At 40.5% G+C, this 18612-nt stretch overlaps 1 protein-coding gene across 2 annotated transcripts in view; it reads left to right on the top strand.

Moving 5' to 3' along the window:
- Window positions 1-18612, top strand: part of LOC100870268 (uncharacterized) — a 400411-nt gene that overhangs the window by 68407 nt on the left and 313392 nt on the right. For both annotated transcript variants that reach the window (XM_086906262.1, XM_086906261.1), the window contains exon 3: window positions 16590-16656. The gene's annotated coding sequence lies outside the window, so the exon portion shown is untranslated. The remainder of the gene's footprint in view (window positions 1-16589; window positions 16657-18612) is intronic.

Genomic DNA, 18612 nt, shown 5'->3' on the forward strand with positions numbered 1-18612 from the left:
ATCTCCACCCCTGCGAGGGTGCCAAACACAACACCCTGGTCCCCTTTCATTACTGCCTAAATCCTTCGCTCACGGGATTGATTTCCACGTTAAAAACTTGCTTGTAACAGTTCTCGCTCGGCCTTTCAGCCGTTCCAATCGCCCGTTGTCCCCGTCCATGAATAATAAACCTCGTGTACCGGAATCGAAGTGTCTACATGCGGGCTGGTAAACGATCGTGTACTCGGTTTTTACCTCCGTCGATGGCGGAGGTGTGATTAAAAGGCTTCGGCACTTTGTCCGGCGAAAGTCGGATCGGGCGAATGGAACAGCTAATGAAAGCAACTTTGCCGATTTTCAATCTGAACTCTCTCTCTCTCTCTCTCTTTCCGGCTAAACCGAGGGAAACGTTTTCGTTGCAAATTAACCGGCCGGATCGCGCTTCTTTCGCTCCCCTTTTCCGATTGATTACCACGGCTGCTTTGAGAGAGAGAGAGCGCCCGTTGTTCCCGAACGCCATTGATGAATTCGCCACGATTAAGGAGAGTTTCGATGCTCCTTCCTCTCCTCATCACCCCCTCTTTTCCTCCTCAAACGAGATTCGGAAAGGGTATATTGGCTTCTCTTTTTTCTTGCCCCTCTTCTTCCCTCTTTTCTCTCTCTGTCTGTCTCGATGGAACAGTTCGAAATGGGTGGTTTTAATATCGTAGGACGGGTGGAAAAGAAGGAAATTCGAAAGGAAAATTAAGTAATTTTAAATGTCTTGTCCAAGATGCTCGCACGCAAATCGATAATTGAACACATGGGCTGGTCAATTGAAGATCCGGAAAGGATGGTTGGGCAATTCTCTTATCTCGTCCATCCAGCAAATTTCTTAGATCTGTAACTAACTTTCGCCTTTAAAGTCTCTGCGAGCGTGTACATCAAGGTCTTTGCACGCAAGATCCAGCGAGTCTTGGCCCCGTCGCGATCACGGTTCTCGCGCATCAGTTCGAGGGGAGGGAAGGGTCGACCACGCCGGTTGATACCGTGCTACTTCCTAATTAACTCTCTGGATTTCCTCGCACGCCTCTGTGCTCCACTGTCATTATCTCGAAACCGAGCGTCGCTTCCACATGAACCGACTGACACGGTTCCGCAACGAATCTTAGCCAGCTCGTAAACCGCTGCTTCGATCCTGAGATGTCTGAAATGTTCTCAGGTGTTTTTCACCTGCACATATTCACCCTTTCGTGATATTCGGCCGATCTCTCTTTGTAAGGAAAATTAATTTAATTTAATTTCAAGATAACTTGGTTTATAATTGTTGATAGTAGATAGATGATAATTGCTTTTTCCATTTGGTCGATGCAGAATGAGAATGAGAGTGTGAACTTGATATAAATGATGAAAATATAGATGGGATAGTGTGGGGAGAGAGCTTCTTCGAAATTATGGAAAAAAAAATAAAAGGCAGGGCTGTAACGTTAGGGAGATTTATGGCGAGGAACTGTAGAGTGGTAAAATATGTTTTTGCGGCAATGGTGGGGGAAATTTTTATGACAAATAAATCTCCCACGCGATATAACGTGGAGCATATTTTATTTTTTTTTTTTCTTCCGAATTATTCATCCTGATAAGGACTGCATTCTACTCTCTACGAATAACATCCCTTTCAAACCTTTTCGAACCGCTTGAATCAGTAAGAACAATCGAACTATTTGACCGTGCGTGATCATTCTTCTACAGCAAACTTGAGAATAAGAATTATTTTAAAATTTCAAAAAATCGATCTCTTTCGTATTTTCAAATCCTCCGCTTCTCGATCCAACGATTTAAAATTCCAATCTCGATGCTCTTCGATTCGAACTCGTGTTGTGTTATGTTTTGATCATTAATTTCACAGCACCTGTAAAATTTTCAAAATACCCCATCTCTTTCTTTCTTTTCCTTCGAGGCCTTTTCCATCTTGGCGCGTTTCTTTCCAATTTCACCATTAATTTCACCTATAAATTTCTCAATTCGATCGCAAACCAGACAATTCGTACGAAAATTTTCAAAAATCATTCAACCCTTTCCCATCTCTCTATTTCCAAATCCTCCGCTTCTCACGAACAAATTTTAAAATTCCAATTCTCGATGCTCTTCGACCACTATATTATAATTTCATCATTGATCTCAACCATCTATAAATTTCTCAATTCGGTCGCAAACCGGACCAATTCGTTCGAAAATTCTCAAAATACCCGATCCAACCCCTTTCCTTCTCTCTTCTAGTGCATTTCCAGCTTTCTAGAAATCCCTCCTCTTCGAACTTAAACTCGGATCGAGCAAGCCTCGACCGAACGACGCTCAGATCTGTTCAACATTTCCCTTCTCTCCCGAGGAGCACATTTTTCCTAGGTGGGAATTATCGGATGGTGGCCGTGGGGCAATGGATTCGCGAGAGCTTTGATTTTCTACACGATCAGAAACGTCCGGAACGATATCCACCGTTTCCACGCCGCGTTCTCTCGCATTCGAACGGAAAAGCTCGGTCGCTGGGGCGAGAGAGAGAGGGAGGAGGGGAGGGGGGGAAGAGGGGACGGTGAGATCCACGGTGTCCCATGGGCGTTCCGCCTCCTATCCAGGTGGCTTCATATCAGCCGATTTTAAAGTCACCGTCACCCGGGTTAGTTTATGCCCGACCTTCGTGACTTCTTCCATTTGCCCTTGCGCGTTACTCGTAACGAGGTTTCCCGTGTACCTGGTGGGTGGATGGTGGAACCTAAAGCGGTGAAAATGTTTTGTCAGGGTATTCCCCCTGCGTGGTTTTAATCTTTTCGAGGCCGTGGTAAATGGAGCATCATTTATAGGGGAGACACGCGAGGGAAATTTTTGTGACGTTTTCTTTCTTTCTTTCTTTTTTTTCTATGGAGAGAGTTTTTACTTCGAATTGAAAGATTTTCGAAATTTTTCTTTTTTTTTTTTTTTTTGGATATTAAATATTGTATATAAAGTGTGGAATACGTACGATCGATTTCGAAGGATGACGATGGCTTTCGATTAAATCGTTCGTTCTTCTCGTAACTATTCTTATGAGAGAAATAAAAAAGTTTTGCTTTACGTCCTCGATGCGATTAAATATAATTATTATTGTTATTATTTTTAAACGAATGAAATATGGAAATTTGCGTTGGAATATTTTTTTAGAAAAGAGTATTTTTAAACGGACATAAGATTAAACGCACGGGGGATATGCACGATGATTATTTTTTTTGTTGTTTATTTTCCTAATATTTTTTTTCCTTCCCTCCCTTTTTCGCATTTGCTTTCGCGCCATTCTCGAGCACGCAGAATATTTCACCGTGCATGCATGGATATATTTTAAAACGGTCGGGGGATGAAAAAGTTTTAATAAGGTGAAACGGCATGCACTTTTTCTTTTCCTTTTTTTGGAGGGAGATGCCAAAAATTTCAATGAAATTTCAATGAACCATCCCGTTCTACTCTTCTAATCAACGAAATTACGTGGTCCGACCGGTTTACACGAGGAACGTCATTTTCGAAGAAGGCGCCTCCAACGAAAGCCGCATTAATGATACATAGTCGAACGGACGAGTAAAATGTTATTACGTGATTAAAATTTCCCAATTATGCCGATGAACTGTACTTTTTTATTTAACGAGAAATCGTGAAATAAAATCGACTTCGAAGGGAAGAAAGTGAGTACAAATTCGATAATTTTCTTATGAAATTTATCTTTCGAAATAAATGTAATAATAAGAAAACACTTTTACACATCGACAATATTTCGTCACGATTTTTCTAACGAAAAGATACGTGTATGCGTTTTTATTTCTCATAATATTGTAATAGCTATTATATCATTGTAATAATGAGGATATACTTAAACATTTTTTCGAAAAAAATTAATAAGGATAATGGTAAGACGTTCTTCCAAACATACAGATCAATATTAATTACTTTTTTTTATATATTATATTTATATACAAAAAAAAAAAGAAAATAATTACTTGCTTTTATAAAATATACACTAGTTTTTCATTCTCATTTAAAATGTTAGGAATAATCGTACGCGATCGCGAAAGAAAAACACGTTCCTTTCCCCGTGCGCGAGAATAGAAATTGAGCAGGACTCGGTGGATCGGTGAATTTGAGAGGCGCCAAATTGCCACCGATACGGAAATATCGGATTGACGCATGAATTGCGTGCACGTGCCCCTATACTTCGATTATATATTTATACGCGCGGCATTCGATTACACGGCCACCCGTTCGAACGTTATAATTTTGTCGAATGTCGTTGAATAGTGGATTTTCGCGAGCGGCCGTCTAAATATTCATAAGATCGTGACATTCGCGACATATTTGCGACCGTTTGCCAAAGAATTTGCACGGTCTACGATTTTACGAGATCGTGGAAAGGATTATTCCATGGAATCGAATGGATAATTTGTGCCGGTGTTTCTCCTATTCGTAACAAAATCCCCCACAAATACATTACTCTTCGCAAGCATTGGAGGCTATGGCACGTTTATAGCAGTGTTATGCAGTGTTGAGGTTAGGTTTCTGCCTATTTTTCACGAAAAAAGGTTTTGTCAACATAAACACATTTCTGTTCCATAAGCAATGGAAAGTTTTCGCGGTGTGTGTGGGTTAAGTTTTGCACCTGTTTTTCACGAAAAAAAAAGGTTTGTTATAAATACACATCTGTTCACAAGCAATGGAAACTTTTCATGTAACGCGTTATAGGTTAGATTCATTTAATTCAACTTGTTGGGTTGGATCCAGCCTATTTTTCAAGAAAATTAAATAGTAGAAATCTTATATAGTTAACTTAGATTTATCTAATCTAATTTAGATTAGTGAACTATACGAAATAAATCAACATTCCTTAGTAAGTAATAAGAATCTTGTAACAGATATAGGTTAGGTTTGACGAAATAACTTTAATGTTTATGGAATATCTTTGGAAAACCGATTCGAAAGAAACGAAGCAAAAATTTTGATTGAGACTTTTCTAATTGCGAGAGATGAAATTTTCGTTAAATTTAGACGAAGCGAGATCGAAATAGGACGAGACGTTGTATAGAATAGCTTTCGTTTAATAAATAAGTCTTAACCTATATTCATTTTTGTAGACCGAACCGAAATATTCTCATAATGCAATAGACACAAATAATTAATAAATTCCAAACAAAATTTCAAATAAATCATAACTAACATTTTGGAAAGGATAGAATTTTTTGTTTACTAATTAATAATACTAATTTCTTTTTCAAGCAACATTTTCTTCTTTCTTTCTTTCGATTCTTTTAATCTCACCATCCGTCCATCCATATTATTCTAATTCGACAAGATTCCAATTCGAAATTTAATTTAATTCGATTCTAAAAATAGTTTCGAAGGAAGGGCTCATCCGCCACCTCGTCATCGAATGACAAACGGAACGCAAGGGGATGATTCCTCCCTATCGTACGAAGTGGTCGTTTTCGAGCTCTACATACGCTTAATGTCAGCGCGTTTGAAAATCGGGACAAGGGCGTAATTACGCGTTAAGAACTTGGCAAAGAGCTTTCAAATTAAGCGAGCGGCTGCAATTTTCGGCGACCTTTTCCGATACCGTGGTGCTCACTGTTCTCCATCACCGCACCCATCACGTTTATACTCGGTCCCGCGTGCTTGTGAAACGGGGCAGCGTGTGTGTGTGTGTGATCGATACACAGAGGGTTGCATTCGTTTGTCTGTTCTGATTTTATGGAGAGTTTCGAGGGGTGGAGTCGAATTGTGGCTCGAGCGGTGTTAGTGGCGGACCGTTTCTTCGAGCAGTCAACTGAGTCGGGGAAAGAAATTTTCTCTGAAAGTATAGCAGTTTATTTGAATTTTTGACGAAAGGAAAAGTAACCACTTGATGTAATGGGAATTTTTTTCTTAATTCTTCTAATAATAATATTTTTCGATAGAAGTTTTAATATGCTGTTTCTTTCTTCTTCTCGACGAATACGATTGTATTGAGAAGCGACGAAGGAACAGTCTGATTATCGATCATTTTGCTCGACCATTTTGAGAGCGACCGCAAATGCCAAGTGCGCTCGGACATGGAGAAACGTTACGTGCGTTATAATTACTTCGCGTGCGCGAGAGCAACTCATTTAGGAGCACAAATATTATACCTCTTGCTACAATCGTGTTTCAAAGAGAGAAATTAATGATATTTGAATTCCTACGAACGAATAACCCTCGGAAAATGATAAATTTCCTAGATTTTTCGAGTATTTTATAATCCAAAATAATCCAATTAATTATATCATCTCACGGATAATCGATTTACTCTGAGAATGGTATGCATCCACTCGTGTAAAATGCACTTTTTCATTCGCGACAGATTGTTTCGCGGGTGAGAAAATTCCGTTCCGATCCGCCACAACCGGCTACTTTTCACGAGGATGGGCGAGATTTCACGGGTGTGAATTTTGACCAGGCTCGAAGCAGGGCCGCATATCCCTTTATGACAGCTTTCTGATTCCGAGATGAGTGTACGTGGGTCGCATAAGATAGCCTCTCACCGTGGCAAATCTGCACGTGACCCTAATACGGCGTCGCCCGGATTCGCGCGTTCCCATGCGCATCCTAAAGTCTAAACACTTGTGCACTGTGAGCGGTGGGCTCAGCCCTGGCCGCAACACCCTTTCCTACCACCACCATCGACGTTTATCCATCTGCATCACGTGTGTAACCCGCGTTTGCAGAAACAACTTGATCCACTTTTCGGGGGCGACGATGCTGACCAATCCGGGGCGACCTTTTCATTTTCCCTTTATCACCTGCCTCGACTGCCTCGGTTCACCCACTTTGTTTCTTCTTCTTCCAAGTTTGGCTGGAATCAGAGTTAATCGAGTTTACAGGATGGAGCGGATGGTGAATATGGAAGAAGGATTTGAAAATGTTTGGAGATGTTTGGAAGAATATACGTGTGCATATTCGAAATATATTTTCATCTTTCGTGCTCCCTTAATGCCGTTGGTTTATTGTTATCGTACAGGATCGTGAGATTAAACGAATAACACTTGTAAACAAGGAGAGGACGTTCCATCGACGAATGGGGCAGTTAGCACCTTCGCAAATAAGTTCCTTCTCCTGTTTTTTTCCACGATCGTAACTTTGACGGATTACTTCGTATTGCAGATGTATTTTCCCTTCAGAGAGATATTAAAACTATCAGAATATTGGAAAGGTATCCTTAGAAATCATCAAAAAGAGTATTAATATTAAGTTGTTGATCAGAAGAATTTGATAGATATTTTGACGTTGTAAGCGGTTGTATTGTTCAAATTACTTCGCATTCGGACGATGCAGATGTATTTTCTTTAGAGAAATATTAAAAATATCGGAATATTGGAAAGGTATGCTTAAAAATATTGTGAAAAAGAATATTAGGCGTTGTTGATGACAGTGAAAGTTCTGCAAATTTTTAAGTAATAAGTAGTGATTTTATTTCGTCTACGAAAACGTTGTAAGCGGTTATATTATTCAAATTACATCACATTCCAACGACGTAGATGTGTTTTCTCTAGAAAAATATTAAAAATATCAAAATATTGGAAAGATATCAATATCGTCATTGAGCGTTGACAGTGAAAGTTCTGCAAAAGAATTTGATGCTTGTATATTAGGCAAATAAGTTTCTTCCCCTTTTCTTCTACGATCATCACTTCCGACCGAATCTCGAATTACTTCCCGTTCATGGCGCCAAAGAGCATTCTTTTTAAGAAGAGAATGCTTCGAGAATTTCCAGTCCTATGCAACAATTTCGAATATGGGGCTACCGAGAAGCTACCGATTTGCGCGCCACTGGCAGGGAACGCTGTATCTCACGAATTTTAATTTCTTAATTCGACGATAATCCTGAAACTCTTGAAGAAAGAACTTGCTTGCACACCCAATATTATCCATCCAGTGATAAATTCCAAACCAATGTCCAACGAGAGCAAGATCTAAATTAAAATTATTTTCCTGTACGAAGAGAATACTCCTTTACTTCCCCTTCCTCTCCCTACATCGAAACCGATCCCATTTCCCACGATCGAACGAAACGCAAAGACTGTACGTGTAACAAGATGATTAGAGCGTGCTCCAAGGGGGGGGGGGATGGTGGGTTCGTATATGGAGCAGCCTATTGTTTTATTCAAGAAACTGAATATTGAAACGAAAGTCAATATATCGGGCGGGTCCGCTTTCAGGCGGATGCGTCGATATCCACGCGATACAACGAGCGTTTGTCTGGACACATCCACTCGTTTCAAACGAGCCTAGATGGATAGATGGATGGATGGATAAAACGAGGAGGAAGGGCAAATTACTCGAGTGTCTAATTGATCGGGCGTCTATCGTTCGCGATTACGAGTCGTCGCTCAGCCGGCGTCTAATGCGGCGGTATCGTTGGAAATTACGGCGGCGTTTGAAGCGAACGTTCGTTTCAAACCTGTGTGTTTGCGGCCCACGACGACGACGAGGAGGACATTAGTTTGCCCTCCTGGAAATTCCTTTCGATATTGATTCCCTCCCTCCTCCTGCCCCGCTTGATATTCCGCGACGTGTGTACACGTTGTTTGACGAGATATTAATGTCCCTTCGCCCGGCCGACCGCGTCTCTTGATAAGGTTTAACGCGGCTATTGATTGGTCTTCCACCCACGAAATGAGCGTCCGCCTCGAATTAGCGAAACCGAAAATAGATGTCCAACTTAGGCGTTAACCCTTGCGAAGGGAGGAAGTTTTATTCAGTTGTTATTTAGTTGGTTTGGTTAATGTCTTTATTTTTCTTTCTTTCTTTTTCTGGTTAATCGGTGATTTTTGTGGCAGGAACGAATTGGAACGATCGATCAAAAAATGGGAAACGAGATCGTTCTCGACTCGATCGAATGAAACTTGCGTGATATTTTTTCACGTTTTATGGTCGTATGTAAGACGTTAACGCGGGCAAATCTAAATTTCCAAATGACCGCGTCGCTTTAGATCCCGAACGATGAAGTTATTACGTTTCGAGGAATTATTTCTTTTTTTTTTTTTTCTCTTCGAGTATGCCACGATATATCTCTATAAATTTCCTAATATCAACCCTCCGCTATCGAAATATTAATAGGCCCGCGAATACGAAATGTAAATCCAAAGATAGTTGGAGCAGATACGAAACATCTAAAGGATCTGAATTTATTTAAACGCCGAAATTATTCGCGAGCACTGTTCAGAAATGCGTAGATATCGAATTAGACATTTTCAAAAATATATCTGATTAATTCAAAAACGCTCGTATTTTAATAGAACAACGGACAGATGATCGAGCAGTATAATAATCTGTGATCCTTGTTCAGAGCCAGCTCGAAAAGCACCAGGAGAGATCCGCTGGAAGTTAATTAACCAAATTTAAAAAAAATCCTTCTAGAAATCGCTGCACTCGAGATGTTCACGAGACCACCATTTCGAGCACCATTTGGGTGACAATCTGCTTCGTTCCCAACTTGTTAATTACTCGCCTGCTTCATTCGATAAAGCTCGGGCGCAAAAAACGAGTTAGGATCCTGTCCATGGATGCGAATGTCGTTGGATCGCTCTGCACGCCTCCCTCTCTAATCCCTGAACACGGTTAACGCGGTTACCTCCTCGACGCGGCGTTCTCAGTTGATGCACACCCTTTATTAGGCGTTGCCAGCCTAGGATACTTGTTTTGCTCGATCGCCAACGGAATTACGTGGAAAATTTCCGCTCAACGATGATGAAAGATCTACAGACAAATAAAGTCTACAAATTCGACGACGTCTCTGACTGGTCGAAACAATTGTATAATATCCATATTCCAAAGGGAGGACGAAACAATTCGATAACGATTCTCCAAGTTTCGAAGCCGTTTTCTTCTTTTTTCTCTCGAGGCAGCGACGATTTCCAGATAACTTTTCAACTTTGACGCTTCCCCCTCGAGAAAGAGAGATCGATGCTGATCGCCGCTCCTTCGTCGAATTAACAACAGGAAGTTACAACTCGAAACGAAACGAGGAGGAGGCAGCTGCATCTACAGTTTAAACTTCCAAACTATGCGACCAACTTTTTCCCTATACTATAAGGGACATCTTGAAGAGGCATCTCGTTCGAGCATTAATATCTTTCCTTCCCTGTGACCATCCTGTATTCGTATCAGCAGTTTGGATAATTTCGAAATTTGGACGAGAATTTTGCTGTGACGCGACACGACGGTTGTACGCCGAATCGAGAAATTTTGAGGGAAGGAATGGTTGATCAATTTTTTTTTTGTGGAATTACAAAGCTTTCGTCGAGCACGATGCTCGACAGGGTGTGTATTATTTTTTATAAATAAATCGGTGGTTGGTACAAAAGTCAAAAATGGGATATAGTGGCAAGGTATGACCGATACGTGTGATCGGGGTTGGAGAGAAGTAATCATAGGAGCACTCGATCATGTTTGAGCCTGGACGTTGTCATGGCCACGTCAATATATGTCGGGGAAAATTGCTTTTATTTTAATTGAATTTTCGAAAAAAAAAAAAAAAAGAAAGGGGGAAAAAAGAGGGGAAAAATAGATAGCACGTATCAACGTGCCGTGTAATCAGCTCCCTACAAAGGACACTTCTATCAAATGCATCCGCAACATTTTACAGAGAACGCATCAGGAACATTCTATTTTCAACTCGCGTGATATTAAAAAAAAAAGGAGGGGGGGGCGGGGATTTTATATTAAGCGCGTTCGGATACGCGGAGAATTTATTGCCACGAAATAAAACGGAATCAAACCATTACCTAATGTAACGCGAACAATTAGACAGATTACGCGCAACTTGGATGGATAAACGAGCGGCATTAGCGAACCGCAACGTTGCTCCTTTTTTCCTGTAGCTACGTTTAACAAAAGCAACAACAAAAGCAACGATAATTTAACTGAGAATTAATACCGCTATCCTACCATTATCCTCTTAATCTTTCAGGTGATCACCTCTCATTTCAAAGTTCCAAAATTCCAAAAAAATGTTATTCGAAAAGAATGACCATCAACAAGATCAATCGTCAATAATATCGATTAATTCCAAGTAGGTGATTATTAACGAATATGTATTGCGTAGAAAATTAGAAAAAAAGAAATAATTTATTCAAATCATCGGAATCAACAATTAAATGGAAATCAATCAATATCATATACGAAGAAGATACACGCGATTAATAATTCATCCTATTATAAGTCATGTATGAGAAAATGACAATTATCAATGAATATCATACAAGAAAGATTATCTTATTAATCTAATATGTCGATATTACTATCGATAATATCGACGATTAATCAATGATAAATTCAAATATGTATATATATATATAAAAGATTAATAACTTATCCTATTATAAGTATATGTTTGAGAAAATGATATGAATTATCAATGAATATCCAACAAAAAAATTATCCTACAATATTATTATAATTTATCAATATTAGTATCGATAATATATAAAAAAGATTACTAACTTAACCTATTGTGAGTCAAATGTCAAAAAATTCTCAAAATATTGAATATTATTGTTAACATCAACAATTAATAAACAATTTCAAAGGACAATTATCAATGAATGTCGTACAAAAAAGGATCATCTTATTATAATATATCAATACTAGTATCGATAATATATAAAAAACTATTACTAACTTAACCTATGAATCAAATATCAAATATCAAAAAGGATCGTTCTATTATAATATATCGATAATATCGACGATTAATCAACGATAAATAGCAATCACCAACGAATGTCGCACTACGAAAGGAACTCTTTACAGAATCGTATAATCTCTTAACGAATCAAGGCGTGGTATCCGGAAGTTTTGACATCGTGTCACGTATCAGTGTGCTGGAAACAGCGAACGGGCGATGCAAGTTCGAGCGGGGGCCTACAGAGGGGACACACGTCGCGTGGAGTATCAGGGAAGAGGCCGCGCCCTCTAGGATCTGTTTTGCGCGGCAATAAGAACAATTATGATAATAATTGAATGGTTAACGGTGGCGCGGCAAGAAATTCCTGCTTCGAACTTCGCCGACAGTCGTCTGCTAATACTTTACTTATTAGATTGCAACGCGTCGCGGCCGCTAATGGAAAACGTGCAATTGAGTTGGCCCGATGCTGATGGAATCTAGCCAGCCGTGTTGTTACGTCTCTGCCCCTTATTTTCAACGCACCGACGTTTCTTCCTTTCTTTCGTAAATGTGGAAATCGAAGTAGCGCGCGAAGAATTCCCCTCCCCTCCCCCTCCCCCCTCCTTTTAATCTTATTAACCGAGGAGCGAGGTGAAGCGAAATATACTCGATTCGGAGGATATTTTTACGACATTTCTCGTATCGTATAATGAAGGAAGGTAACAATTTTATAGCAGCAGCACCGGTGCTAATCATATTTCTTCTTTCTTCAACTCGCGAATTTATATATAAATTTCCCTTAGGCGAGCTATATTTTTTTTTTTTTTTTTTTCTTTTCGAGTTATAATTGAACGGGAAATAGGGAAAATTGACCCGATTGAATTGTCGCGCATTCGCGAGAGGATCGAAATGATTCACAACGAATATTTTCGACTGGACTAATGGATCACTTGCTTGCTCTTATTATTATAGCTTCTATTTTCTACGAGACGAGTTAGCAAGTAAGGATCGAGTTATTATAAATCATTCGTAGATTTTTATTTCCGCTCGTGATCTTTAAATTTCAGGTTCCGGCCACTTTTATTCGACCTCCTCGCAGCTCCTATTTATTCCAACATTTATTTCCGACGACCTCGATTCGTCAAATTTTTCGTTATTTACCACCACCTCTCTTCTCTCAAATCACAATCGATCAACGATATCGTTATAAACGACTCGATAACAGTGAGATTTGGAACAAGTTTTCTTTTTTCTTTTAAATAATTTACGAATAGAATCCACGGAGTCAGCCACGGAAAGAAGAGGCGACTCCTTTGAATCTTGGACAAGAACGCACAGCCGTATTCGATTGCAATCGAATCTGTGCACCTATTCGACATATGATCCGTGTGGACACGCATAATTGATGGATCCGTGGTGGCAATCGGTGCATCTTCAAGGGTTTCGACTTTCATATGTCCCCCGTGAAACTCAGAAATTCGCCGCCTTTGACGGTTTCGAAGAAATCTATATCGTGATTGATATGCCGATCCTTGGGTTGCCCAAACAATGTCTAGACATCCATTTTAAGTTTCGACGAGTATCCGAGTTCAAGAGATCTCGGATAAAACAGATTTCGAAAAAATATGAAAAATCGTACTCGTATATAACACAACAACGAAAATTATTAAAGAAGAAAAAAGAATTATCCCATCTTTGCCGCATATAAAGATTGTTCCAAGACGGTGGAGAATGAAATTCACTGATTAAAAGCCGTGTCGTTCCAGCGACAGTGTCGAAAGTGGGGCAAATGTAGATTCTCCCGCTGTAACGCGCGAGGGGAATCAAAATTTTCTAGCTGGCAACTTTTAACGAATCAAGTTTCCGCCAATCGTCTAAGGTTAGAAAGACTTTCGCTACGCCCCCCCCTCCTCGCTCGCCCTTCGATATTTGCAATCTTCGCCTTTGACAGGCCGGGGGGGGGGGGAGGAGGAGGAGGAGGTAACTCGGGTCGGCTAAGAGCGTTGCCACTTTACATACATACACGGTTATCGCAAAACAACTTTCCTTCGCAACTACGTTCAACGTAACAACTTGGAAACTCGTCGTAGCGAACTTTACGGCGGTTTTCCTCAAAACACGCGTGCCTAGAAACGCGCGGTAGATGAAGATGGAAGGAAAGGAAAAAGAAAAGGAGGGAGGAGAGGAGGATTAAGAAGAGGAGGAAGAAGAAGCGAAAGAGCGCGTAGAGAAGCGAAACGGAACGTCGTCCCCCCCCTCGAGGAAAAAAGCGAGGGTGGGATCATTAAAATGGAGGTTAAAACGAGAGTCACCTCCTTTGTCCACGCCAAGGTTTACGATTCGTTTCAGCGACATTACCGCTTTAGCGGGAGCCAGTTCCGCGGTTTTAACCGTGGCCAGCCACCACGGTTATTGAAACGCGCAAATACGCTTTTTGAAATTTTGTTAACGCCAGACGATAACGCGTTTTATCGTTTGTTCTTTTATCCTCTCATCCTCGAATTGTTATTTTAAATAATAAGATATCGATCGTGCGGATGTATGGGATAAAGAGACAGGCTTTTTTTCGCTTTCTTTCTTTCTTTTTTTTCTTTCTTTCTTCCTTCCTCCAACTCGAATGCAAACAATTCGAATATTTTCGACGAAGGGGAGGGATGTTTACGTTCAATATCGAAATATTTCTATTTATAAAAAAAAAAAAAAAAATAAATAAAATCGATAAATTCGAAACATTTTGTGCCTCGTATACATATTTTCTCGTTGCAAATAAGTTAAAAATAATATCTAAGGAATTAATTCATCCGTTCGTCGAATTTCTTCCCCACGATTTTTGTAGTAGTAATTCGTGAAATAATCGTAGACGAGTGATGAGATAAAACGCAAATTTACGATGAGCACGATATTTGCGGGGCGAATTCGTTCATTTTCCCTCGATGCAAGTTTATCACTTTTCTCTTCTCTCCTTTAAACGAAGATTCGATTTTCGACGGGAGATTCTCGCGGATCATTCTCGCGAGAAAGATTTCGGAAACCGAAGAATCTATTTCCTTCCGAAGAATCGATAAAGTTATTGCTAAAATTTTTCCTCTCCTCGCGAAACTTTTCTTTTACGGAATAAACTGTAAAAGTTGAGAAAAATCTACGGGAATCGTTGTGTTTTACAACCTTTTCCAATTCTCCCCCTTAAGGGAGCGAATACCACCCTTTCCTCGATAAATCGGTCGACTTGCTCGAAACCGCTAAACCTGTTGAAATTTTATTTTATATTAAAAAAGAAAATAAAGAAAAAAAGTTTCGCTCCTAACGCGACTCGATCAAGATTTTCTAATTAAAACGAAAAGAAGGAAAGAGAAGGATAATTGGTAATCGTTAGAATGCCACCGATAAATCCAACTATATATCTTCCATTCTTATTACCAAAAGGGCGAACCGTTTAATAATTCGCCACGAATTTCCATCTGTCTGGGCCGGTAATTAACCGAGTATTCTCATTTCACGAAACCGCACGCCATGATCATTCGTTTATACCATCGACGCTCGTGGGCCATCTCACGGCACGGAAAATGGCTTCGTTCCCCCCCTCCCCCAAACCATTCCGATTCTACTATTCGGATCACCCTGGATAATTGTTAAATAATATCCTTTTTTTCCACGCTCCCCTGTTTTTTAATTGGGTCAATTATCATCGAACAATTTGTACCCGAGAAAAATTCTCCCGCGTCCCGATCAAACATACGCTCGAACAAGCGCGCCGTTTTTTCCCCAACCCAGAACGAAACGAAATATCGAAGTTCCTCGTTTAATTTAACTAACCTGTTGGGGCATGCATCCCTCCTTCCCTCCCCCCCTATTTTTATACCTCGTCCTTCTCTCTTTTCTCTCTCGACAGGGTATTTCCGTTTTATTTTGGCCCCGCGTATTGTATTATGCGTTCGACGTTTCTGAACGAGGCTACTCTCTCTCTCTCTCTCTCGCTTTATCGATCGACTATTTTCCACCGACCAGCCTCTCCTTTTATTTGTAAAAATGAATTTATTTAAAGTTGGAAAAAAGTGCCGATACCACTCGGTTACCATTATCTTGGGGCGGTGACTTCCTCCATCGACGACGATCTCAAACGTGCACACGCGAGCTTACTTCTCCGCGAAGATAGATCGATACTCGTGTATATTATGCCATGCACCGTGATAAAAAGGTTGCAACTTGTTTGTTGAGTATCTCGAGAAACGTGCACACGGATACGGGTATATATTCGTCCATTGTACACAGTTGGCCACGGTTCTGTCTAATATCGTGCTGCTGCAGCTTGGGATTAAGTTGAAATTTAATGGGTTTTCGAATTGCCATGGGAAGAGAGTCATTTGCGAGGGAGAAGAGGATTTATGGGAAGCCTTGAAAAAAATAGAGATAAATATATGGAGGGGGAAGGGGTTAATGGGTTATTAATTAAACAGCTCACCTTCTGAAGATTTTTCTCCACGCTGGGCTGTTTGTCGCGCGATAAATCGGCCCCTCCTCGTTAATTTATCGGTGTTCGAGGCGCATTTCGGTCTCGAGCACGACACGCGTTAATAAAGTGGATACAATTTGTATAATACATCATTGGTTATTAACATTTTTCGAAATCGAATCTTGGGTTTAGAGGAACCCAACCCCGTGAAATTTTATATTTGCATGATATTGTAAATAAATTTATCTTATCGTAGATCTTATAGAACAGACTTCTTCTCGACTCAATTTTTCTTTAAATAAAATTATCGTTTAATATTACTGCATGTATATTTTGAAATCTGCACTAGTTTTATTTTGATAAAGGTATCCGCGTTCCAGTGTCGTTGATTGAAAGATTCATCTGATTCGCACAAAATATGATACGAGAGAGAGAGAGAGAGAGAGAGAAAAAGAAATGGAAGGAAAATAAAGAATCGTCTATTTTCAGATCGTGCCTCGCGATTTTGGAAACTGGGTGCAGGTCAGCGGATATTCAAGAGAAGCACGGCAAAGAGGTCAGTAAATATTTTAACGAGTGGTCTTGAATTAAAAATTTGTCATATCCTTTCGCTCTAATTATTTGAATTTGAAATTGGAACGATAAAATCCTGTTAATACTATAACTTCGCCCCGGGAAAATTCCATTTCGAGTTGAAATTTGTAAATTCGAACCCTCCCCCTTTGTTAAATCGCTGCCTTCTTACCTTCTCGCGATAATAAATATCCATCTCTGTTAAATATCGATATATACGCGAAAAAGTTCTCACGATACTTCAAAAACAAGCGAAACGATTCTCACGGATAACGAATTCCCTCTTTTCGTGCGTCCAAGCTTTTATTTTCCTTGGCAATGACCGTGGAACGAGAAATAAAATAAAAACTCGGGCGAAAACGAGTTCGAGAATTTATTAAATTGCATCCATTATCCCTCGTTTCTTAATCCACGACGCTTATCACAAGACGCGATCCATAAGACGCGATACTTTCTTCCTTTCTCAAATTATTAGCTCGCTAATATCTTTTTTATTCTAACCATCTCGCGGAATATTAATTAATTAAAATCCACCTATATGGAAGACTCGTAACGGGGGGGGGGGGGGGGAAGATTCATACAATGGTGGTATCAAATTAGTAGAAAAGTAATACAAGACGGGGGTATAGGGTAACAGAGAATAATACAATTCTTTTTCCAAGCATTAAATGGATCGAGTTTCGGTTAAAGGTTAGAGGCGGGTAAAAAGCGGGACGTCAGTCTGACTGGTTCGAGAAACGAATCGCGACTACCTTGGAGTTATAGGAACGCGGGGCAAACTGCTATTATTACCGCTTTTTATTAGTCACGTTCCGAAGACCTCACTAATTTACAGAGACGTTCACCGTCGAACTTTCAAAGAAGTTCTTGTTAACAAGCTCCGCCTAGTATTTCCTGATTTCTTGTTTCCGCGCATTTACAAAGGACCCACTTCGCGGGCCGAGCATTAGTATTTCTATTTCGATGCTTTAACCGCTCCTCCGTGAGGGAGAAAACTTAACGATCCCCGATTAAGCAGCAATTTTCCCCCTTCTTTTTTGTTCTCGATTCGTTAGACCGAATTCTTTTTTCAAAAATATTCCTTTCCACGTGTGTGTATATTTCAAGATTTTCACGGCAAACGGTTCGAGCTTCTTTCAAGACGAGTCGATATTAAAAGCTGAAATAAAAATCGCTCGAGATATTTGCACGCTCGAGTGAAGAAGCGGGAGAAGCGAAATAAAGGAATGGTAATTGAGATGCAAAGATGGAGGATGTCTCGGCGAGAATGGAGAAAGGGAGGAGGAAGAAGGCATCCGTCTAACATTCAAGGATGACCAAGGCGCACAAATGAAGGGCCAGTTCCACTCGGCGGGCCGGATAAAGCTGAAGGATCGATCTGAAACGTTCCACCACCGCCTCCCCACCACGCGTGACCCGAACACACGCAAGCGCAGCGACGCGAGAACCGTGTTTATTATACATGCTTTATGAACGGGCGGCACAACACGCCCCCGCACACGCAAAAACCAATTTCTTCTCTGCCCGCGTTCTCTGCTCGAACAGCCACAGCTGTCCTTTAGGCTTCTCAGACAGCCACGAGAGTTTAATTGAATTCTCTGCCTCTTAGCGTCGTCCCTCTTCCTATTTCTCTTCCTATTTCTCTCTCTCTCTCTCTTTCCTTCCTTTTTTTGTACGCGCGACGTTTATTCCATTTTTCCATAGTTTTTCCACAGCGATCTTGTAAAAATTAATCGCACGATGTAATCTCGCGTTACCCTCGTATTCGATCCGCACGTACCGTTTCACCTATTTGTCCACGTTCGAATGTTAACAAGATTCGGGGATAAGGTATTCAGTGGACGAGGCATGGATTTTCCGCGACATCCCCGCGAATTTCTCCATTTCACGGGCGATTTGTCCACGGGTGGGGGGAGGGGGGGGGGGGCTCTCCAGGTCA

This window comes from Apis florea, unplaced genomic scaffold (genome assembly GCF_048593485.1).
Source record: "Apis florea isolate Af1SG1 unplaced genomic scaffold, ASM4859348v1 contig_2492_pilon, whole genome shotgun sequence".
NCBI lineage: Eukaryota > Metazoa > Arthropoda > Insecta > Hymenoptera > Apidae > Apis > Apis florea.